Raw genomic sequence first — 26,394 nt, forward strand, 5'->3', positions numbered from 1 at the left:
GGCCCCCCTCCCCGGCTTCCCCGAGGGTTCTCCATCGCGATTGCTACTGATGGCTTCCAATACTTCGGTATTTATGTCACACCGGATGCGAAGACCTTTCACCACCGTAACTTATTGGGCCCCTTGTGCAGACTTCGTAGCGACGTGGGCCACTGGCGCTCCCTCCCGCTCTCCCTTCTGGGCAGGGCGGCGCTCTTCAAAATGCTAGCTCTTCCGTGCTTTCTATATGCTTTGCAAAACTGTCCCTTCTTAATCCCGGACTCCTATTTTCGAACAGTGGAGGGCGAACTCCGTCTCCTATTGTGGGATGGAGGGACCGCTCGGATTGCCCTGGGTAAGCTCTTTCAAGGCTGGTATGACGGAGGCATTGCTCTGCCCAACCTCCGCCTCTATTATTGGGCGTCACAATTAGAAGCTGTTAACCACTGGATACATGGTTCGCCCCTTAACCCGGGGCGAACCATGACAGGAGCCAGACCGGGCGAGAGGGGTATCTAGGGGCCCTCTATTACACACCTACTAAACACCGATACGTTGGTCCTATGGCTCACACGGTTACACTGTGGCACAGAGCCAACAAGAGTTTGGGATGGGCAGAAAAGCTCACTAAAGCTACCCCTCTGTGGTCATCACAACGCCTGGGCTCCCTCTGCTTCTCCCAGGGTTTCGACAAGTGGGACACGATTGGCATTTCGGAGTTGGGAGACCTAGTCCAAAAGGGTGCTATTTTGCCTTTCACTGCTCTTCAGGCTAAATACTCCCTTGCATCCACGGAATCCTTCTGCTATCTACAGATTGCACACGCCATCCGGACCGCCCTTCCAGACCTCTCCTCCTTTCCTGATATTTCCCCCTTAGAAGATAGATTACTTTCTGAGCCACTTCCTGAGAAGGCCATCTTCTACACCTATCGAAAACTATGTAATAATCTTCCAAACTCCTTTCAGTCATTGCGGGCCGAATGGGAAGTAGACTTGGGTCCATTGGATGAGGAGGATTGGCGCTCTGCCCTCATGTCCCCTAGACAATCGGCTATCTGCCACAGATTCCGTCTGATACAACTGAAGGTTTTACATAGGACGTATATGTCCGCTCTCACTCTGGCGAAAATTGGGCGACGCCCTGACACAATGTGCTTGCGGGGCTGTGGTTTACCTGGCACCTTTTTTCACATATTGTGGGACTGCCCGAATGTGCAACAGTTTTGGGGTAGCGTTGTTGGGAAAATGAGTGCCTCATTGGGTAATTGGCTCTCCTCCTTGCCCAAGCCATGTATCCTTGACATATGGGGTGCGAATGACCTTAATGATCACGAACTGCAGTGGGCTGCACTAGGATTCCTGCAAGCCAAACGCTCCATTGCGATGAAATGGGGCTCCCAAGATAAGCCGCTGGTGGTGGGCTGGGTGGCCGAGATGGACAGATGCATGATCGCAGAAAAGACAGTATATAAGGTGCGTGGCTGTCCTAAGGTTTGGGACAAAAAGTGGGGGCATTGGAATGCTTACAGGGGAGAACTTTGTGATTCTCCTATGGCAGAACTAGCTATGTCACATAATAGTCCTGTAAGACAGCACCGGCGCTAACTTGTGTTTTATTTGAACTGGACACTGTCTCCTATATGCAACTCTGAATGTGACTATTGTTTGACTCTGCTTTCTTTTTAGTTTTCATGTTTTTGTTCCTTTGTTTGCAAAAACGGAAAAATACCAAACAGTCTGCTTGCTTTTACCGTGATCAGATACTTGGTTATAGCACTGTATCATGATATGTAATCACCACCGAACCCCCGGGATGTCGGCATCTAGGCTGTGTACTATTCTCATATCTTACAACTGTTGAACGCTGCCGGCCTCAGGGTTGTAGGCACTGATCAGCTGTGTATGCTAGACCACCTGCAATCAACTGTTTTATTAAAAAAAAAAAAAGAATATCATTTAAAAGATAAGGAGAATTTTGGTTACTGTTACTGTTTTTTGTAGGTGTCCCGTGAATTTGTGAAGTTGATGCATCCAGCCATTCCTCTTATTCGCGGTACTCCTTCATTCCATCGGATGCTCCGTCGATCAATCTTGGTGACCAGACACACTGACTGTCCACTGCCTGCCTGATGCGGATTTGCGGATCGCTAATTGTAGTACATCGATGGCACAGGGTAAAAGCCTGCCTGTAATTGATGATGGAAAAACACAACAGTAAGTGTTAAAGACACCTCGGAGAAAAAAATATATAAGGCACGCTGTGTAGTGCAAAAATGATACTGTCACTTTCAGAGATGACAATCCCCAAAATCGAGAACACCCCACATTACCCTCCCAAAAACGTGCAGAATACTGCTGCTACCTCGCAGAGGCCTAATTTCAAATCGTGCCAAAACGCACTCAGAAAGTATGGCCAAAACCCCCCTTTTCCACCATGGATTTTCTTCAAACCACTTGCAATCAAAATTAGACATTCCAACAAGTGTTCCAAGACCCCACCCAGTCGTAAAAATCTAGAACCCCCGCCCAAACACATGTAATACCATACTGCTAACCCTAACGAGCCCTAAGTTAAGAATAGTGGCAAACGCTTTCTTTAACTAGGCCAAATTCCCCCTTTCCCACCATGGATTTTCTTCAAACCACTTGCAACCAAAATTACACATTCCCACGAGTGCTCTAAGACCCCAGAACCCCGTTGCAAAAATCTAGAACACTCTCAAACACATGCAATACTGCTGCCAGTGCTCACCCTAACGAGCCCTAAGTTAAAAAAAAGTGCCAAAACGCTTTTCAGCATGGATTGTCTCCAAACCACTTTTATCCGGTATTAGACCTTCCAAGCAATGCCCCAAGACCCGCCAACCCACCCGCAAAAAAGCAGAACACCCCCAAACAGGCAAAAAGTAAAAATGGAAAATCTCATACTTAGAATCGGCCTTCTTTCAATTCTGTCCAAACGCGCTGTGCAGCTAGGCCATAACTCCCGTTTCCCACCATGGATTTGCTTCAAACCTCTTGCAATCCAAAGTATCCATACCCAGCAGTGCTCCCACCCCCAAACACCAGGAACCCCCCAAACAGTACCCCAAAGACAAGCAAGTGAGCAAAAACGCAAACACTTTTCAAATCCGATTTGCTCCAAAACACTTTTATCCGGTATTAGACCTTCCCAGCAATGCCCCCAGACCCGTCAACCCAGGCGGAACCAAGTAGAAGACCCCCAAACAGCCAAAAAGCAAAACCTTAAAAAGTGAGACTTAGCAAATTTGGGTCCAACCTGGAATTCAGTCCAAATGCGCTGTGCAGCTAGGCCCTAACTCCCCTGTTCCACCATGGATTTCCTGAAAAACAAATGCAATCAACATTAGACTGTGCCAGCAGTGCTCCCAGACCCCCGACCCAGCACCGCAAATCTAGAACACCCCCAAATAAACCCAAAAACCTGCAATACTGGTATATTGAAAACATGGCAAATTGCGCTGTTCACAAAAAACAAACAGCAATTGGTTTGAACAGAGACAGACAGCCATTGCTGTCCACTGCATGCCATCTTCTCATTATTCATTACCTGTTCTAATTTATGTCCGCATCTTCTTCGGAAAGTGAGGGCCCAGAGGGCAACCTCTCCTGTAAATTTCAGAAGTAGGTCTGTCAACAATCAGCAAGCATGTAGTCAGTCAGTTATTTCAGTCCCACTTGAGGGTACTCGTCTACGAAGACAAAGTTTGTTTTTTCTCCATTATCCATCCATCTGCCTTGAGGGAAATGGATAGGGGGAGTCTGGACTAGGAGGAGATAGAGGAGCATGATTGAGTTGTGAACTTGTGAACATCTGAATGCAGACTGCGGCACCTTCAAATCAATAAGGAAAATAAGATGAAGACAGTGCTGATGATGGACTTATTGTGATAAGGTGATTAGAGTTTTGTTGTGGTAAAAGTAGCAAAACAAAGAAAGACACATAGGAATAAAAGTGAATAAGTACGGAAAAAAAGGAAGTCATTTTCAGTCCTCGGTGTCAGGGAAGCAGAGCTCGTCCTCCAAGTCTATGAATTGAGACGGGAGTAGATCTGGTGACCGAGAAGAACTTCCGTCGTCGTCACCTAAGTCGGTGTCCTCTTCTTCCTGCGTGCATTCACGTATTTTGTAATTGGGTGGTATGAAGTGCTGATTCATCTTGATTATTGTTAACCTCTACACATTTTTGGGCAAAAGGCGGGTCCTTTTTGAAGTAACAATGGCACCAGCAGCACTAAAAACACGTTCAGAAGACACACTTGCGAGTGGGCAAGACAAATAATTTAGAGCCAGGTTGGTGATCAGTCGCCATTTTGAGCTTTTCGTATACCAATATCCCAATGGGTTCTCATTATGCCAGACCTCTGTTGGGTCATCCAGATAGGCCTGCACCACCGACTCAAGGTTCTCCAGGATTGATCTACTTTGCGTACCATCTGCGACCTTTTCATCAGTGGACCGAGCTAACCCTTGCTGAGTTAGCCAATCCCCTTCCGACAATATTTGTTTGCGGCCTGGTGCAGGTGAGGATGATGATATGGTTGCTGGTGTCGTTAACGGCTGTGAGGGAAAGTGACTCCCTTCGGCCACGGATTGAGAAGTGGAACTTGACGCCGGATGGCCTACTGATTCAGTTGTACTTGTGCTGCCTCCTTGGAGGTTCTGCCGGTCTTTTTCAAACCGAGTGGCTGACACAGCTAGCCAATGTTTGTACTTTAAACATCTGCTTCAGAAAAAGGAATGAAAGTATTGGTGGGCAGTGCCTCTTTGTACCGTGGATCAAGAATAGTGGTACAAATGTAATGTCGTTCTGTATGTATCTTTTTAAGCCTTTCATTGTCAAGTAGGCTCCATAATAACTTCTCCGCCAAACCATATGCTTCTCGCTTTTTACCATCATCTTGGAACGTTGAAGACACCTCCTTCAGTTGGTGCTCTAGCATGCGCAACAATGAGATAGCTTTGCTCAAAGAACAGTCCTCCCTGCTGACTTCACGCGTGAAGAGCTCAAAAGGATGAAGCATGTCTGTCAGGCTTGCAAGTAGCTTCCATTCCACCAACTCTAGCATCAAGTCTTTGTGACTAAAACCCAGTTTAAAGACAAACTCATGTATTACCTCCCACTGCTCAGACAGACGCTCAAGCATGTAAAAGGTTGAGTTCCAACGTGTTGCCACCTCCTGGATTAGTCCTTTGACTGGCAGTTTACGTTCATATTGAAGGCTCCTCAGCTGCTTCCGGGCCTTAAAAGAATGGTTGAAATGTGTGCAGATTTTTCGGCAGATAGTCAGTACTTTGACGACTGGCTCTTCTGTTTTCAAGAAGGCTTGCACCACGATGTTAATACTGTGCGCCAAACACGGCACTCTGAAATAGCCACCGTTGTCCATGGCCTTAACTATATTACTGCCATTATCCGTGGAAACATACCCAACTGTGCGGTTTCTTGAATGCAGCCATTCATTGACCTTCCTGTTAAACTCCTCCAAAAGGTTAGGTGCAGTGTGAGATTTCTCCATGGCAAACATGCCTACTGTTGCATGTTTGCGAGTAGCTTGAAAAACTTCCTCCGTGTCAACATCTTTGTGTTTTAACTGTTTTTCGACCCCTGCAAAAGAGACCCAGTGTGCAGTGATGCACATGTAATCAAGGGCTTGGCAACTGGTCCACATGTCTGTTGTCATGTGGATAGTGTGAACAGCACTCTTCAGAATATCTGCGCCAATCACCTCCAGCACATCTTGATGCAGTGATGGAACAGCAACCCTTGCAAAATAGGACCGGCTAGGAACCTTCCATTTAGGGCAGACTGTTGCCACCAATTCACGAAAACCCACCCCTTCCACGAAAGAGAAAGGGAGAAGGTCCAGCGCTAGCATTTTAGCCAGCTTTGCGTTATACAGACGCACCGTTGGGTGGTTGCATTCAAATGGCGCGTCCGACCAAAACATGCTGCTAATGGTGCGCTGGACCGTTTACGTGATGATGATGATGATGATGATGCAGACTTCAAACCAGTTAGGCTCATTGATTTAGTTTTTTGCATTGGTGTCTGTCCCAGACTCTTAGTGTGCCTCATACATGTTGCAGGGGTAGAGGGTGTGGGCGCTACCACTGCAGTGCTGCTGCCAGGGGTACTGGGTGTACCAGAAAAAATGTCTGTCGCTTCTTCACTTCCCCCCTGCACGATCAGCCTCTTGTCATCATCAGATTCAATATCAAGGGATACATTTGGATTTGTTTTGGTTTTGGCTTCCTTGATGTCACTTAGGTGCTTATACCACTGGATAGGGTGGTGTTGTTTGAGATGACCTCTCTGGCCTCCGGTACCATAGTTGGTACCAAGCTTACCCCGACTAACTGATACTTTACAAATCGAACAAACTACCATGTTTTCCGCCTTTCTGCTAACAGTAAAGAAGTCCCAAACTGGGGACTGGAGATGTCTGCTGGTGGTGGAGGCGCTACTTTGACTTTCAATGCCAGATGAAGTGGAGGATGGGCGTGGCTGAATTTGTTTCTGATGTTCACTTACAGCACCACTACTTGAGGTAATGGAGGTCGAGCTGGATGGAGGTCCCTGCCGGCCCTTCTGACGAGAAAATATGGAAGCTGGAGGTCGTGTTGGTGTTGTAGTTAACTGCGTTGGTGGTGGTACCAGTGCCACGCCGACCACCTCCCACTCAGCAGCCATTCGGGATATGGTTAAAATGTTTGTCTGCTGCATGCCCACTGTGGCTGGAGTGACGTCTGTGATGACTGGGTCATCGTCAGACTGTTCATCAGCAGCAGAAGGCACCACTTCTTGTTCATCGTCAGCAACCATAAGTCGAAGCCTTGCAGGAACCTTCCTTTTAGGCTTAGCTACCTTCGTCGGCTCATGGCGTGCCTCACTGTCAGACTGCATTGGTGGGTTCCAATCAAGATCAAGGTCATCAGAATGAAGGGGGCTTGAAGAAGAACTTGCAGTAGTAGCAGCCCTCCTTAACCTTTTTCTTGCTGGGGATCTGGAAGACAATGGATCATCCTCAGGAGGAGTGGCTTCCTCGGATGATTCTTCCACTTGAATATCAATTTCTTGATGTGCCCCTACTTCTGGAGGAACAAGCGTTGTAGGCAGTAGTGCCGCTCCATGAACCTCTAGTGGCACCTCTCCATGCACCTCTACTTGCGCCTCTCCTTGTGCATGTACTTGCGCCTCTCCTTGCCCATGTACTTGCCCCTCTCCTTGCCCATGTACTTGCGCCTCTCCTTGCCCATGTACTTGCGCTTGTACTAGTTGCACTTGTGGTTGTCGTTGCGGCTGTGGTTGTTGAACACTCGCCAGCTGAGTTACACCCAGCGTTGATTGGATGGTACTTTCTTGTGATGAGTCAACATCACTGGTCGATGGTGATTGAACAACCAAAGTGGCTGCCGCAGCAGCACTCATGGTCTTGGACCTAACTTGGCGTGGTGGCACTGACCCCAATGAAGCGGAGGTGCTGCTTCCAGCTTGGTCACCAGCGGACACCGCTGCTGCTGCAGGCGTAGTTTTTTTTCTCCATAGAAAGGTGTCGGTGGGCACACCCGTCTCCTTGGTAGGTGGTGCCACTTGCTTCTTCTGCTCCTTCTTACTGGCAGTGGCACTGGCAACTTTCTTCGCTGAGGCGCTACGGCCACCTTTCTTTGGGCCCATCTTCTTCAGATGTCAGAACAGCAGGCCGCAGTTGCACGAGTTGCAGATTTGTCTTGTCTGTGGCCACACGTGACGTCGTGTGACGTTGTGCTGCACACACCGCTGCAGGAATTCTTCCTGGCACTGGTGGTTCTCTTGTGCACCTAAAAGCAATGGAAGACAGAGGAACATCAGTTATACACCCCAAAAAGTCGAAAAACACATAAAAATCACCACAATCCCATGCCATCCATGCCCTCAATGATGTTTAAATTCAAGACACCCCACAGAAAGACTAGGCCCATGCACCACTGAGTACCCATGGGCATAATGGATGAAAGCTAGGCAAAATGGGTGCAGGCCTGAGAACACTGCCTGCCTTCAAAATGGCCCCTTGCCCCCCAGCACATGGCCAGGCCCTGCCTGTAGCAGCACTCAAAATGGCCCCCACCCACATGCCCAGTCCCCAACAACACCCCCAAAAATCGACAAACACATAAAAATCACCACAATCCCATGCCATCCATGCCCTCAATGATGTTTAAATTCCAGACACCCCACAGAAAGACTAGGCCCATGCATCACTCACTACCCCTGGGCATAATGGATGAAAGCTAGGCAAAATGGGTGCAGGCCTGAGAACACTGCCTGCCTTCAAAATGGCCCCTTGCCCCCCAGAACATGGCCAGGGCCTGCCTGTACAAGCCATCAAAATGGCCCCCACCCACATGGCCCCCACCCACATGGCCAGTCCCCCACAACACCCCCTTAAAAATCGAAAAACACATACAAATCACCACAATCCCATGCCATCCAGGCCCTCAATGATGTTTAAATTCAAGACACCCCATAGAAAGACTAGGCCCATGCACCACTCACTACCCCTGGGCCTACTGGCTAGTGAGGCTTTAAAGGCACCCCAAAAATTAAAAAAACAACAACATATGAGCTAAAATTCCATGACATAAATGAGAATTAAGTTAAAAAAAATCGGAGAAACAGTTGTATCATGCACCCATGACTAACCCTGGGCCTACTGGATACTGCGGCTAGCTACCCACCACAATATATATTTTGTTAAAGTTGTGAAAAAAGTTTTAGAACTGGAGTTGCCTCAACTGCAATGCCCCAAACAAACAACACCAACTTACTTGTAAAATCTCAAGTCCAAAAGTGATCCAAACGCCAAAGTCCAAAAAATCCTCAAATACAAAAATCCACCAGCAGCAAGAAAAAGTAATCCTCCCACCTCCACAGCCAAATGAAGAGTGACCAGTACATGGACAAAGCACTGGGAGGAGCCTGCTGGACAGGAACCGGAAGTTGGAGACTCTGGGGCACTTCCTTCCTCCCACCCCACCCCAAAAAATTGACTCCTGCACCAAAAAGTGCAGCCAAATGTCAATCTGAGGAGTTGTTCTGATCAAAATCATCATTTTCACAAGGTTTATGCTTCCTGCGGTGGATTTCTTGTGCACAATTGCAATTTTTGCAATTTCGCGAACGCGAGCTGTTCAAACCTCCCGCCGGAAGTCAGCTGCGCGCCGTCGCAGCCATTTATGACATACTTCCATTGTCAAACTCTCGCCGTGCAATATGGCAAGCCGCGATGACGTAATTGCGTTCAAAAAACTCTCGCGCGATCACGCAGCAAGATCAAAAATGGCGCAGCACACGCAAAACCGGGAGAAAAACAACTCAGCAGGCTCAGAGTCAACGGCGCGCGCGCGATATTGTATTTTTCAAGCGCGACCAAGCAAAATAATTCGTAGCTTGCGAATTATTGGGTAATTTCGCGCCATTTGCGGATCGCGAAATCGTCAATAATTCGCGAAATCGCCCGCGAAACAGATTTTACGCCCATGCTTAGTAATCGCGCCGCCGTCTCGGAAACTAATGCGCATGCACGGCCGCCCGCGCATGCGCATTTCTCGTGAGAAATGTGCATGGGCGGGCGGCCGCGCATGCGCATTAGTATCCGAGACGGCGGCGCGATTACAAGAGGGAGCCCCGGGGACGCAGCGGACAAAGTAAGTGTTTTTATTCATTTTTCAAAGTTAATTTAAGTATTTAGGGAGGGCTGGAGGGAGGCGGGTGGCGGGCAACTTCGCTACGCCCACAGAGTGGCCGTAGTGTTGCCTGCTTCGCCTACTTTGCATAGGACGAAGTAGGCAACACTACGCCCACTTCGTGGGCGAAGCGAAGTCCTTCGCCCAGGGTTAATGATCATGCCCTTTTGGGTGAAGTTTGCACCTCTGTCAGTTAAGACCTCCTTCAGGGAAACCCACCTTGGAAAAAACTCCCAGGAGGGCCCCGGCCACCACAGGAGCTGTGGTGGTTCTAAAGGGTATAGCCTCTGGGAACCTTGTGGCATGGTCCACCACCACTAGGATATAACTGTGCCCAGATGCAGTTGGAGGGTTCATGGGACCAATTATGTCAATCCCAACCCTCTCAAAGGGAACCCCCACCACAGGTAGTGATATTAGGGGGGCCTTTGTGGTACCACCTGACTTACCACTGGCTTTATAGGTGGCACATGAGTGACAAAACTCCTTAGTGTCCACTGACATGTGAGGCCATTGAACATGGGGGACAAACCTGCCCCAAGTCTTACTTTGGCCTAGGTGACCTGCCAACTGAATATTATGTGCCAGGGGGAGTAGGAAGCCCCTAAACCTCAGAGGTATGACCAACTTCCTGGTGGCACCAGGCTTGGGGTCTCTACCCTCTGAGTAAAGGAGTCCCTCATCCCAATAGATCTAATGGGACCCACTGATACTCCCAGCAGCCTCAGCAGCAGCTTGCTGTCTGAGAAGTTCAAGAGAGGGGCAGGTGTGTTGCTCCTGACTCAGATATGCCCTGGAAGGGCCCCCTGTCCTCAAGAACTCAACCTGATCAGGGTCCAGTTCATCTGGGACAGTTCCTTCACAGGGACTGGGACATCTCCCTGAGGAGACTGATCCTCTTTGTGAGCCTGGTGGGAAGAAACAGCCTTACCCCTCCTGCTCCTTCTCTTGGAATGCACCTGGTCCATCTTTTCATAATCCAGGGCCTGTTCAGTTGACATGTAGTGTAGTTCCTATCTTCCCAATAGGCTCTGCGCATTGGAATAATACCTACAGCAATAAAGGCCTAGGCCAGACGTTAACTAGGTCTACTACTGTCGATACTAGACTTAAGTTTTGGGTTTGCCAGCGTAGCTCAGAGTTCGCTAGAAACTTTCTCGAATGTTCAGGAAAGAATTAACTCCCCTGATTAGACAAGAAGGGATTTAGTTTCTGACAACCATAGAACATGACAACTTTGCTCTCCCCTAATCAAGAGTCAATCTCAAGAGTCGTGTGAGCACAAGGCAATTATTTTACTCAGTCAGTACGTGCATTCTTAGTCTCATCAGATTGTAGAGAAAAGGAAGAGACGGGCGTGTTCAATAAAAAGGTGTTATTTATTGATCAGTCTCTTTTCTCGTACAAGAGAAATGGATCGATATTATTGCAATACTTATAGTTAAGTAAAGTGCATACATTAAAAGCAATAGTATAAAATAATACTGTAAAAACATTGATATGGTTTCTGAGCCATATGATGTTTAAAATGATTAAAATATATTTACATACACATATACATTTGACTAAACGTACTCAACTGGTGTTTCTAAATACGCCTACATATTTTGAAAAACAGGGGACCCCTACGCGAAAATAGATTTGCTATAGGTAGGGCAAAAACAATTTGAAAAAGAAATATAGCAAACAATTTATAAGAAAATGCCAAAACCTCTCATGCACATACTAGTGTGTATAGCTACGACATTCACACATTCTTATGTATCTATAATCACAAAGAGATGTATATTTTTTGATTTTTAAGGATTTTTTATTTTTATTTTATAACAATAGTTGTCTGAGTATTTTTTGGTGTCCTATATAGGCTCTTTGGATAGATATTTACAGTATAAAAATTCGTATTTCATTTGATCAAGATATACACAATTTACACAAAAACTTGAAAAATATATAAACACATATCACAAAAACCCACAAAGGACAAATCGGTCAGTAGTCTATTGTAGTGGGCAAAAGCGGTAAGTATTGGCACTACGCGCGTTTCGGCATTCTGCCTTCCTCAGGTGACCGTCATTCACGTGTATATTGTACAGGACAACAAAGACTATAAAAAAATATACAAAAACATATATATAATTATATTGAGAAATTTAAAACAAAGTCGTAGCACATTGATATTTACAATTTTTGGTTTGAGAGGATATAGGTCATTGTTTACATACAAACAAATACAATATATACATACAGTAGCTCATGACATGATTGGAATTAGCTCTTACTTGTGTTCCAATAGAATGAATTTTTGTTATAAATTTATACATCTCAATCCAGTTACATCTGGTATATATGTGTACCATCAATTCTAGGGGACCATATTACTGTCACACGATTTTGTTATCCCAAAAGACAGCATCAGGCCATTGTTGTCTATACTAAACAGATATATTGTTCCTAAATCAGAGTTTAGGTTTGTAGATTGGAAGGCCCTCCCACATCGGTCCATCATGGTATTAGCATACATATAATATGTTTTAATTTGAGTCAAGACTCACCCATTATAATAATTATCTCAGCTTTCCATGCAGTTCACACCATACAGTTGTGTAATAATTATTTGGACATGATTAATCATGGAATTATCTGGTATATGACACACAGGCAGATCTGTCCCTTCTAATAGGAGACACCCTGATATATCTTTGACTTCAAATAACCAAATTGTATTTAAATAGACGACACATTTCATATCCGACCATTGTGTAGGGCAATGCTAGAAGATATATTTCCCTAATTTTTAGCTGGATTAGCTATCTTTATCATAATCGAACAAGGATTTATTTATTTGGTCATGTCTACTTATATTGACTTATTATCGATAGATTTCTATAATGGGTAGCATGAGTTTCAGTAATAGGATCTTCTAGGATCATTTAGGGGAGATCACAAACCTTATATTAAGTAGTACGGTATCGCTATGTGGATAGTGGAGGTATTCATTTGGAGATCCTCACAGAGAAATGCGTCTAAATAAAGAATAAGTGTAGCCATTAGTTACTGTTGGGTACAGACATGCGAATAAAAATGAAATCTACATATATATTTACCGTTTTAGACGAAGATTATACTGGGGATATAGGATTATAGGACCCAGTCTGTGGTCCAGATGCTTATTCCAATGTACTATGTTTCCACTTTTCCTGTATTCTTTTCCTGAAGACCTATGTTCAAAGGACCCCGAGTTGGATCATGGTCTATATCATTGGGGAAATAGGAATTCACATATATAATAGTTGTTTAACCACAGAAACCATATATGTATCCAGGTGTCTAACGTGTAGATAGGAAACAATACCTTATATTAGATGTATTGGAAGTCTTGAAAACGTCATAGTTGGGAGACCGGCAAATCTAGTTTGTTGTCTTTTCTATTGCTGTTGGAAATAGGAGCAGATATATCTATGTATCACCTTCAAGTTTCAGAAACCGGTATATGGTACAAAGATATGGCTTAAAGGGAAGTCTACTTGAGGTATTACCTTCGTTGAAGATAGAATACAGGATAGTTTCGCCGTATTTTAGTTAGAGGATGACGTGCATCATATGGTTAAAATGGATGTCCCGTGCTAAAAAGGAAAGGGGGATATATAACAGAGGCTTAGACGTTAACTGTACGTGGGCCGACGAGCGTTTGACAGGGCACATTGATAGTACTGGTGAGGGCGATAGCTACAATTTGCTTACCTTCGAGTTACCGGGTAGTATACTCTGGCCAGATCTCCCCTCGACGTGCCGGTGGTTCAAGAACATAGGGGTTTCTGAGCCAGCGGTATATATTGGCAGTCCGGCCCGCCTAAAGAGAGGTGAGATTGATTGCACCTGGCGCCGGTAGTATCTGGCGCATGTTTAATGACGCAGTCATAGTGGGACTCATTATCATCAAGGTAAACAACGGACAATAGCAAATCAGTCTAAAAGCGTGTTTGAGTTTCGCTACATATTGCAACCGCCTATTTGTTCAGATTGTTTACAATAGTGCACATTCAGAGGTGTAGCTGTGTATCAACCTGATGTTATAGAAATGTGAATAATAATGAAAAATAATAACAAAATGGATAGAAAAAAATATATAAAACCCAGACTTTCATTAATTTGTCTGAATCTTTATTTTATTCAAGACTACTAATAATAGTAGTGGTGTTATTTATTTATATGTCTAGGCACTTTGGCAATTGGTACCATTTAAGTGCTCAAGATTTCATTGAACCGCCTTACATCAATATGGAATGCCGCGCTAAATCCAGTTTTAATTTTTTCCCCACTAATATCTATACATGAGTCCGTTTCTATTAATTGTCTTGAACAAAATATAGATTCAGACAAATTAATGACAGTCCGTTCTCTACTATTATTAGTAGTCTTGAATAAAATAAAGATTCAGACAAATTAATGAAAGTCTGGGTTTTATATATTTTTTTCTATCCATTTTGTTATTATTTTTCATTATTATTCACATTTCTATAACATCAGGTTGATACACAGCTACACCTCTGAATGTGCACTATTGTAAACAATCTGAACAAATAGGCGGTTGCAATATGTAGCGAAACTCAAACACGCTTTTAGACTGATTTGCTATTGTCCGTTGTTTACCTTGATGATAATGAGTCCCACTATGACTGCGTCATTAAACATGCGCCAGATACTACCGGCGCCAGGTGCAATCAATCTCACCTCTCTTTAGGCGGGCCGGACTGCCAATATATACCGCTGGCTCAGAAACCCCTATGTTCTTGAACCACCGGCACGTCGAGGGGAGATCTGGCCAGAGTATACTACCCGGTAACTCGAAGGTAAGCAAATTGTAGCTATCGCCCTCACCAGTACTATCAATGTGCCCTGTCAGACGCTCGTCGGCCCACGTACAGTTAACGTCTAAGCCTCTGTTATATATCCCCCTTTCCTTTTTAGCACGGGACATCCATTTTAACCATATGATGCACGTCATCCTCTAACTAAAATACGGCGAAACTATCCTGTATTCTATCTTCAACGAAGGTAATACCTCAAGTAGACTTCCCTTTAAGCCATATCTTTGTACCATATACCGGTTTCTGAAACTTGAAGGTGATACATAGATATATCTGCTCCTATTTCCAACAGCAATAGAAAAGACAACAAACTAGATTTGCCGGTCTCCCAACTATGACGTTTTCAAGACTTCCAATACATCTAATATAAGGTATTGTTTCCTATCTACACGTTAGACACCTGGATACATATATGGTTTCTGTGGTTAAACAACTATTATATATGTGAATTCCTATTTCCCCAATGATATAGACCATGATCCAACTCGGGGTCCTTTGAACATAGGTCTTCAGGAAAAGAATACAGGAAAAGTGGAAACATAGTACATTGGAATAAGCATCTGGACCACAGACTGGGTCCTATAATCCTATATCCCCAGTATAATCTTCGTCTAAAACGGTAAATATATATGTAGATTTCATTTTTATTCGCATGTCTGTACCCAACAGTAACTAATGGCTACACTTATTCTTTATTTAGACGCATTTCTCTGTGAGGATCTCCAAATGAATACCTCCACTATCCACATAGCGATACCGTACTACTTAATATAAGGTTTGTGATCTCCCCTAAATGATCCTAGAAGATCCTATTACTGAAACTCATGCTACCCATTATAGAAATCTATCGATAATAAGTCAATATAAGTAGACATGACCAAATAAATAAATCCTTGTTCGATTATGATAAAGATAGCTAATCCAGCTAAAAATTAGGGAAATATATCTTCTAGCATTGCCCTACACAATGGTCGGATATGAAATGTGTCGTCTATTTAAATACAATTTGGTTATTTGAAGTCAAAGATATATCAGGGTGTCTCCTATTAGAAGGGACAGATCTGCCTGTGTGTCATATACCAGATAATTCCATGATTAATCATGTCCAAATAATTATTACACAACTGTATGGTGTGAACTGCATGGAAAGCTGAGATAATTATTATAATGGGTGAGTCTTGACTCAAATTAAAACAGATTATATGTATGCTAATACCATGATGGACCGATGTGGGAGGGCCTTCCAATCTACAAACCTAAACTCGGATTTAGGAACAATATATCTGTTTAGTATAGACAACAATGGCCTGATGCTGTCTTTTGGGATAACAAAATCGTGTGACAGTAATATGGTCCCCTAGAATTGATGGTACACATATATACCAGATGTAACTGGATTGAGATGTATAAATTTATAACAAAAATTCATTCTATTGGAACACAAGTAAGAGCTAATTCCAATCATGTCATGAGCTACTGTATGTATATATTGTATTTGTTTGTATGTAAACAATGACCTATATCCTCTCAAACCAAAAATTGTAAATATCAATGTGCTACGACTTTGTTTTAAATTTCTCAATATAATTATATATATGTTTTTGTATTTTTTTATAGTCTTTGTTGTCCTGTACAATATACACGTGAATGACGGTCACCTGAGGAAGGCAGAATGCCGAAACGCGCGTAGTGCCAATACTTACCGCTTTTGCCCACTACAATAGACTACTGACCGATTTGTCCTTTGTTGGTTTTTGTGATATGTGTTTATATATTTTTCAAGTTTTTGTGTAAATTGTGTATATCTTGATCAAATGAAATACGAATTTTTATACTGTAAATATCTATCCAAAGAGCCTATATAGGACACCAAAAAATACTCAGACAACTATTGTTATAAAATAAAAATAAAAAATCCTTAAAAATCAAAAAATATACATCTCTTTGTGATTATAGATACATAAGAATGTGTGAATGTCGTAGCTATACACACTAGTATGTGCATGAGAGGTTTTGGCATTTTCTTATAAATTGTTTGCTATATTTCTTTTTCAAATTGTCTAAATACGCCTACCCCGTGTACCTGACCTAAGTCTAATGCGTGGGCGGGAATAGAAAGTTACAGTTTAAGTTAAGTTTGTTTTTGCCAAGTGAATAACTAAAGAATTCTCTGTGAGGGGTTATTCAGTTCTGTACCTGGAATTTAGGATGAATGAGGAATGGTATCTCTTTCTCTGCTCTCGATATTCCAGGCTGCCTGCGAGGGCTGCCCAGAAGCGCCGGTGCTGGGTCCCTCGGCTTGAGATAGCAGCGCGTCTCTCAGCGCGTCAGGAAGGCGGGGCTGCTGCCAGCTGGGTCTGCTTCTGCTCTCGGCTTCGGCAAGTATGGCTGCTCCGTCTCGTCACCACGCGTGTGTTTGCATATGGCAAGATCGGCAATATTTATACCTTAAAGGTGCCGAGATTGACGTAAGGATGGACATAGATACGTCAATAAAGATGTCATACGACTTGCTCGTTAGCACATTCTTTTACTGAAGTTCTCTGTGAAATCAAAACAATGGCCGCACGGATTTTCCAGGTTGTCATAGGTTTGATTTGTTATGAGAACGTCGTATGCCTTATCAGGGGCTGGAGGAATGTCGCTTGTCTAATTAGATCTCAAGCGTTATGACCTAATCAGATAACACGTTCCTGTGCCGTAGTGTGACTGCGTCAGATAACGGTATCTGCATCATGGGGAATTTCTGCCTCATGGGCTGACTGTTGGTTAACTTGATAGTTAGTTTAACCAGAATAGGGTCAGGAATAGGGGGATCGATTCAGAACCTATAGGAATACATGACACCCACTCCACGCTAACTATGGTCATATTTACTAATCTATGCATAGTATAACATAGTACAACATACTATAGAGTATAGTGTATACCTTACCACTCCAAAATACATTAATGCATTTTGAAATTTTCAAATATACTGAAAAATTGCAGTCATATATATTGTATGCACTTAAGCTATGAATTAAACGCTAAAGTGAACACGCATTGGTATGCATTATTGCTTATTTGGTATATGAGAAATACACATGAAATGGCTCTTAACATAGCTATACAGAAAGGAAGTGCGAGACCATTTCATCACATAATAAAATATTCGTGAACATCCCAGCGGGCAACTAAATTTTATAAAGTATCTAAAAATAGAAATCTTAGTTCTCTAGGAATAGTTTCTTACTTTAAGCAAAAGATAAGTGTCCCGAAAATTTTGTAAAAAATAATTTGGGGCTGCTAAAAAATTGTTGTCCGTGAACTGGTGGGAAAAATTGTTCATGTGACTTTATTTTTAAAGTTGAAGGCCGAATTCAGGGAACGCCGTGTGCGAGCTTGCTCAAAAGTCTCTATTTCTGTTCTGGAGAGAACATCATATCATTAAGGCTTTCGAAAAAACTGTCAACAGCTTCATGGGAAAGTTCCACTAAGTCGGAAATAGGTGTAACCATGCATTCGTGCGCATGATTGTCTCCATTGACATTCTGATTCGCATTGCTGACAGAAGGTCGTACCTGATCAATGCTGCTTTCATCTCGAACTTCACTACTCTTCAATCGTAGTGGTGAAGATTCCACGAATGCCGTCATCAGGATTGGCAGCCTTTGAGGGCAGCACAAAGCGTGAACCTTGGTAGGAACCAACAATGTATCTGCATCCACTGGCGCATCTGATTGTAGCGTCAGACAGGTGTCTAACACGCATTCTTCTCCGCATAGCAGACATCTCAATACAGGTAAAACACATCTTTGCCACATTGGTCGAAATGATAGAAACCAAGTCATGTTCAGGTCTCTAAGCCGGGAGAGTCCCAGGATTTTTGATATCCGGTCCCGGTATCCAATGGCTAGGATTGTATCTTCCATTGTCGCGAGAGTTTGATCTGTGACATGGGTTGCCATAACGAAAAATAAGGACTAAAAATAGGATTCCTGCAATTAGTCCCAGGATCAGGGGAAGTCCGCCAAAAATCGAATGGACGAAATCTGGAAAAATACCCAGTATGGCTTTGAACGGTGTTAATGCCATCGAAAATACTGTCTTAAATACTTTTGAGACCCCAGTGGTATCAGAAATATTTAAGATTTCGCTCAGGATTTCCGCGAAATGTACGGGGGAATTAGTCGATAATAATGTATGTATCTCTGCAGTCGTCCTTGCGACTTGTAGATCATACGTTTCTTTTGATGACGTGAGCCTTGTAGGCGTCTGAAGAAGCACTGTTTTCATTCTGCTTAAAGTATCTATTCGAATAGAAGTAATTTTCAAGCTGGGCCATGCCCTTGCCTCCCTGTCTGGAAAGGAGCTGGGGAACAAAGAACGTCCACAGCACTTGACCTTCGCCGTCGTAGTGACTAGATAAGGAGTCCCGGGCATAAGACTACAACATTTGCGGTCTACAATAAGAATGTAACTCCCATTATAGAGTCTTTGAAAGAATGGTTCTATTTCAGTTGCAGGTGCGCCTTGCTGGTGACATGAAAGGTTGTATGAATTCCCTTCACAGGCTCCATGCAAACTAATTCCGTTACACAGAAGCGTGCCGCTTAGTGACATAGCACAATTGTTGCCACTAAGAAACACTTTCTGTCCTTTATTACTGACACATGCATGTGAATAGGGCAGGTTCCAAGTTGTTTTAAGGTACCCCTTTCCCAATTTCTCGTACATGCCAGCCTGTATATATTTTTGGCAGTATTGAAACCTGAAGGTTGAGATTGGAATATTTATGATTCCGTGGATTATCCATTCACTGACAGGTCGTTCTGACATTGTCATTGGTAATCTTTCTAGTTTTTCAATGCTCAAGATTGTATAATCAGCACCCTTTTGCGCCATACCGATTTGTCTATCAGTAAGGTTAAACATTTGGAATAGTGACGTTGTGTTGATTAAACGCCAAGGCACATAGCCTGAACGCAGATTTTGTAACGTCCAGCCAAGCTGTACAATAGAACGCAATTGTGACTGACCATGTTGTAATAACAGTAAGTCTTGCGATAATATATCGATTGCTGAAGACACAATGCTGTCCAAAGAAAAAATTCTGGAGGACAGAGTCATTAACCCATTGTCCACTACAGAAAGTGATTTTTCCAAATTAATACGGTCAATTTCCCGTATTCTCTCTGCTGTCTCAATTTGAGTAACCTTCCAGGCCTCATTGTATGCTGCATATACAGAGGCTGCTATGAAACGCTTTTGACGCTGTTTGCGTGGTCCCTGTATGAAATCACGCAAGTCAGCACCATCAGTAAGTAAAGATAGGTGTTGCTTAATTTCAGGTAGTGTGGAAGTTTGTAGCCACTGAAGGCATAATTTGCCCACACTGTAGGATGTTATTATCCCTGGGTGATGTCTTTGGGGATATCTAGGGTCTGGCCTGGTCGTTTTGAAACCCTGTGTTTTATTCAGGAATCTATCTTGACAGTTATTTGTATCTGTGGGCCAGATCAACCATTGTTTCCAATCAGGATGTGTTATGTTTTGGTTTAATATATGGTTTACGTCTATCTCTTCATCTGTTACGGAGTTATTGCTAAACATTATTGGCTTTGGAATAGACGATTTATTTAAATCTTTGATTTTGGCTAAGCCAAGACAGGTGGTTTGTTGAACAGTGTCATTTAAAAATATCATTTGTTCTGGGATCATGCAGGCTCTAAACAAAGCTTCCAAACCCTGTACTTGCCAATCTTTTGTACCCCAAACACTTTTCAAATCAACATTTTTGTCCCAATAATCAAATCCAAAAGTATTCATTTTTTCGAAGAATGAATCTGAATATATCAATTTTGTGTTGGTTATCATGGTTTTCATCCCTGTCTTGTTTGACATTTTAAAATAAAATGTTTCAGCATTACTTGTGTTAAAACCTGAAAAATATGAATATTTGTCGTAAAAGGTTCTTGAGCTCCCTTTTGGAGGTGTAGCACAATGTTCCCATTGATTATAATTTAAAACATTTCTAGGTTGTGCAGATTTATGTAAAAAATGGTTACCATAGTGGTTATAGCAATACATACTATCATAATTTGTAGAACCTTGCAAATAATCATGTTTTGTAAATTTAGCAGACATTACTAAGTCAGACATCATGTTATTAATACTTTCAAAGTCCCACTCATCAGCAAATGAGTTTGGTTTTGTAAAGTCACTCAAGGAGATCTTGATTTGGTGTGGATATTTCAGGATCTCGACCGGACCATAAATTTCATAGTCAGTGTTGTCCCAGGCTACCCCACCAGGTATCGGATTGGCTGTGAAGTTGGCTGAAGAAAGTTCTCTTTCGACGTGTGAAGATGTGTGTGGTTTGAGGACCAAGTTGATGTTCTGACTTGCTGTGTCCATTTTAGCATATTTTCCCTCAATGAAGCGTCCCAAAGTAAATACCATGATGAGCCAAAGTATGAGGATAAATGCACCAAAACCCACCCAAAATTCAATCCATGGAGAAATCAGACATGTTTCTTTCAGTTGGTTCAAAAGTTCCTTAGCTTTGTCTTTAAAGGATTTTGATGATGGCTGTGTCTTTGATTCACTGAAGCCTTCAGAGGAATCATCGAAGTTGATGAAGTACCCGGATGCAGTTCTGTCAATTGTTCCAATTGCTTCAGGATTTTTGTTTCTTGAATTGTCACCTGGTACTTCATTATAGATTGGTGTGTCTCTGCTAAATGTTTTTATTTGGGTTGTCAGAGGTCTGAATTCTATTGCATTGTTGCATAGTCCTTGTTGTTCTTCTGTAGGCGTTTCGAATGTGATGAGCCTCTTTGTTAGGACCTCTGTACTGGTAGCAAACCTTGGTGTTCTGCTACTTATTGGGAGTCCACTTGGCCTACTGTTTGTGGTTTTACCAGGTCGATGGATACAACTCGGTTCTCCTTTTTACCAGCAAGTGGCGGTAGTACAACTGATCTTGTCCCGTTGACAGACAAGACAGGAACTGCTTTTCTGTAAGAAGGCCCAAATTCCTTCTTTACCGCGATCTTCTCCCTGACTAGATCCCCGACTTTTGGAATCCAGACAGGTCTTGCTGGGACAGGTGGTTATTCTTCAGTGGTTGTTGGCTGTTGTTTCAACTGTATGTTGCTCAGGTCTTTTCTTGTTTTGTTTAAGTCCTGCAAAATAGCCAAACGGTCTTTGACATCAAGGCTTTTTTCTTTAACCACTGAAGTCTGACTGTCGAGGTCAGAGATAATCATTCTAGTTCCAAATAATAATTCGTACGGACTGAATCCCTTCAGAGAATTTCTTGGCAAGTTATTTAGACTACGTTGGACACTTATTAGATGTTTGACCCACCCAGCTCCCGAACCTAATATCCTTTCCATTATAGATTGCTTTCTGCCTTGGTTTTTTCTTTACACCATCCCGTACCCTCAGGAAGGAAGTGAGAAGATTCCCGCTGGACTGTGCTCATTCGGCCATGTTTCCCCCCAGGCTGGTGGGCTTGAGTGAAAACAATGGTCGAACGTAGCATGCTCTTAGCGTATATGCCATTTAGACTCGCAAATCTTTGTATAACAGTCCGGACGTCAGCCGAGTGCTGGTGATCTACATTATAAGTGGAAACTAGCCTGTATATGTTAATCGCAAGCCCTGCTTTTTATTGGTCATATTATCTGCCTTGATACGACGAGGTATTAAACTGTTTCTCTGCCCACTGCGATCTCTGTTGCAGTTTGGGCAGTTTTTTACAAACATGGTGTAATGCAGGCTCATGCCTGGCCACCAGTACCGTGATTGTAATTCTTCCAGAGAATCTTTCAGTTTGAGGTGTCTGAGACCCTCGCCCATGTGTGCGTCTGCGATTAACAAGTTTCTCCTGTCCATGTTTGGAATCACTCTATCCCCCACTCCAGGGATTCGAGCAAAAGGGACGGAGTTTGCATCGATTATGTATGTATAATTGAGTGGATAGTTGATCGGTAACGCTGAGCAGTCGCCTTTTGATGACGTTTTCACCGCCAGCACTGTTTCACCGTCAATGTATTTTAATGTACGCTTTTTTCGATCTACGGGAGCCAGTTTAGTGGCTGCCGCTGCGGCTGTTTCAGCCAATGAATTCCCTACAACGTGAACGCCATCACGCTGATGACTCAGTGAGTGTGTCACGTGAGTCTTTGGTAGTTCTTTTTGTAAAAGAGCTATTTGTTCCCAGAGCAATTTCTGCTTTATTGGTGCATCTGTGTCATCTTTGTAACCGTTCTGAATCCATGTCTGCAAATCCTTGTTATATGCTTTGACGCAGTAATATGAATCTGACACTATAAGTGTCGGGAATTCGCGATCCGCATTATCCAGCGCCATTTTTAATGCTATTATTTCAGTTTGTAGTTCTGAATTAGTTTCTACTGAGTGTGATTTTGTTAATAGAGGTCTTAGTTTACCTCCGCGCCACACTTCTTTTGTAATCTCACATGTGGGGTTGTATGCATGTTCTCCCCAAACGGAGGGTTGAGCCTGTCCGTCTGTATAGATTACACAGGCGTAATGTCGTAGAGGCAGAATGTCGATTGGCAGAGGATACGTCTTTTCGTATTTTAGATTTTTTAATTCTTCTAGTTCTTGATCAAAGTAGTAGTATACTTTGTCCGTTGTGATTGAATTCACCCATTGTATCCATTCCGGATTCAATGTTGTTGTTGGTAAATTACACGGTGTTGTTAGTGCCTCAAAGGCTGATTCTGCTGTTCTGACTGTGATATGTCTACCGTCAGCTATGTCTTTTTCTCTAGCTATTGCGGTTTGAACTGCACGAATGATTTTTTCTGTATTACTGAATTTCTGTTCAGCTTCTGTATACAAGTGTGATTTGAATGCAATTGGTACCTTTTCTCCCTCATTAGAGGTCAGGTATGTGAATCCGCATCTCCCTGGGATGACTCGAATCACAAGATTGCGTGTGTTATCACGTGTTTCTAATTTTGTTTTAATTAGCATGTCTGTTTGTAAGGATCTCAAAATTTCTGTGTGTGTTTGAGTCCAATTGGATCGTTTAAAGTCTGGTTTAATTAGATCATAAAGGGGTTTGACCCTTTCTGCGTAATTTGCAATGTATGTTCTTCCGAAATTTAGGAAGCCTAGAATTGACTGTAGGTTTTTTAGTGTTTTAGGAGCTTGGATTACGGCACATTTCTCTAGGAAATTGTCAGCCAGGCTTTTGCCTTCACTTGATAACTCATATCCTAAGAATAGGACTGTCAGATGGGCAATTCTGGACTTTTTAAAGTTGAATTTGTAACCCTCTGCAGCGAACCCAAGTATTATGGTGTTCACTCTTTTCAAGTGAGTATCCAAGTCATCATCTGTTAAGTAAATGTCATCGACATAAGATAATGCTTCATCATCATATAGTTGCAGTAATTCTGTTACTCTCGCTGAGAATACCCCCGGGCTGTTCTTGTACCCCTGGGCTAACCGACAGAATTGCTTTTGAGTGCCATTTACTGAGAATGCAGTTAAATATCTGCTCTCAGGTGCTATGTTTTGACAAAAGAATCCATTGGAGATGTCCAAGGTTGTTTTGTATTTTTTGCGCACTATGTTATTCATTAGTGCAGCACTGTGTGAGTTTTGCACTGCAAAGGTTTTGCAACATGTGTTAAGGTGTCGGTAATCCAAAACTAGACGATATGAATTGTCTGGTTTGGAGACCGGAAACAAAGGATTGTTCATTTGTGAGGTGCAAGTTTCAATCACCCCCTGGTATTCTAGCTGATCTAGTATTTCATTTACCTGTTTTTTAGCTTCTTGCTTAATTGGGTACTGCCTTTGTGCAGTAGGTTGTGATTTTAACTGGATTTTGTGAGGAGGAGAATCCTCATCCCATCCTACATGATTTTTATATAAAGCAGGTGCTAAGGCCACTGCCCACTTTCTAGCAAGTGTGTATTTTTTATGAATCGGGATTTGATTCGAGAAGGCAGGCATAATTACTTCTTCGCCATGAGGGCACTCCCTGACAAACTCTGGTGGCCAGTCTTTTTCAGCTAGAAGGATATCATAGCCCTTGGAGAGATTATCCCAAAATAGTCCCCTTATTTTCCTAGTCTTATCTCCCTCTATACGTAATGTTATCTCGTATATCTTGTGGGGTTTGCTAACTCTGGTGTCTGCAGTTTCCACTTGAAGATATTCATTCGTGTCCACTGTCTCCAGATGATTCATAAGGACTTTGCGAGCTATGCTCACCTCTGCTGCGCTGTCTAGCATTGTCTGAGCCCACTCTCCGTTTTTCAGTTGTGTCCTCAGTATTCTCGGCATTGTTAACTACCTTGATACTGGCTACCTTCTTTTTTGGAAATTGTAATTTCTTTTTTAGCTGAGCAGGTTCCTTGTCTTTGGACTTGGCGTGCTCTTCTCTTTGTTCTGATCGTCCTCTTCTTTCCGATTTCTGCGAGGAAGTCTGAAAAGATTGAGAGGGACGTGTATCAATGTCTTGATATCTATCAGGTTTTTTAATATTATCCCTATTTCTAAGGTTATATCTATTCCCAGAGGGGTCACTCTGCGGTGACCTCTGTCTTCGGTTTGGAGATTTTTCTCTTCGCCTAGGAGACCTTCCTCTGGACTGAAATTTCTTTTCTTTAGGATTGGATTGTTTGTTTCCATCCCAGTTCTTTTTTGGTGAATTATTATTAAAAAATATTTTTTCTGGACTTTCAGTCAGTTGCGGTTTTACTGGTATTCCACCTAAACTATCTCTACCTAGTTCTTCATAGGATTTGTCTATGATTCTGGCAATTTCAGCTGGTTGGTCTGCTATATCTGTCTCTTTTAACCTCTGGCGGATCGCCACGTTTGCTGCTTCACCTTTTATATTGGCTAGTAATATAGCCGAGACCTGCTTGAAGTCTTTCAGTAATTTCATACCAAGAGTTAAAGCTGGTTCTGGACCGTATTCATCTTGAATTTGTTTTAGCACATCTGGTATTACCGAAATGGATGGAACACCGTGCGTTTTTGTGTAGATTGAAGCAAAGACTGTACCCCAAGTGTCACAGTCCTCTATGTGTGGTGCGATTCCCATTGGGAGACATATAGTCAGAATCCTGTGTTTTTCTAGCGGGGTGGTGTCAGGGAACACCGCCTCTATTTGGGTGATTTTCTGTGCCAACCAGAATGGTATCTGTTCCCGTTTAGCCGGAACTTTACCTAGGCAGGATTGTATGTTCTGTGGTGTGATTTTATTTGTGTTCCCCTGGTGAGGGGTCAGCTGTGGAAGTTTAAACGCTGGCTGAATTGTTGAAGTCCGCATTACATACTGAACTAATTGTCTATGAATTTTTAGTAATTGTTTTAGCTGTATTAACAGCTCTCCTGTAGACATTCTTTCGATGTCTGGGTGTGGTGTGTATCCGGCTAAGACCGGCCACGTTGCTCCTGGTCTACCTAAAGGACCGAGCCTTGTAATGTGATTGTTATGTATTAGGGCGCCATCAAATAAGAGCAAATGCTCTTGGAATTTGAGTGGTACTTCCACCTCCTCGAAAGGAGTGTAAATGTCGGGTGGAACCTCTATTTTGTAATAGTGGAAGTACTTTGTTACAGCATTTGCTGCTGGAAAATGTATCCATGTATAGTATACCTCTGTCTGCCGATATTCGTGTGCCTCAATTACGAATATGACTGTGCCACCTCTAGGTGTCAGTCCATTTTCTATAAGTTTTAAGGTTATAGATTTCCTTTTGCTGACCGGAATGAGTATTATATCCGCGTCTGCATCCTTTAGTGCAGTATCTGCT

At 42.9% G+C, this 26,394-nt stretch overlaps 1 protein-coding gene across 3 annotated transcripts in view; it reads left to right on the top strand.

Annotated features, from left to right (window-relative positions):
- Positions 1-26,394, top strand: part of LOC144782042 (zinc finger MYM-type protein 1-like) — a 236,421-nt gene that overhangs the window by 57,592 nt on the left and 152,435 nt on the right. Inside the window, exon 2 of one of the 3 annotated variants that reach the window (XM_078661172.1) lies at positions 1,983-2,195. The exons of the other annotated variants lie outside the window; for them this stretch is intronic. The gene's annotated coding sequence lies outside the window, so the exon portion shown is untranslated. The remainder of the gene's footprint in view (positions 1-1,982; positions 2,196-26,394) is intronic. 3 annotated transcript variants of the gene reach the window in all.

Source organism: Lissotriton helveticus, chromosome 9 (assembly GCF_964261635.1).
Source record: "Lissotriton helveticus chromosome 9, aLisHel1.1, whole genome shotgun sequence".
Classification (NCBI taxonomy): domain Eukaryota; kingdom Metazoa; phylum Chordata; class Amphibia; order Caudata; family Salamandridae; genus Lissotriton; species Lissotriton helveticus.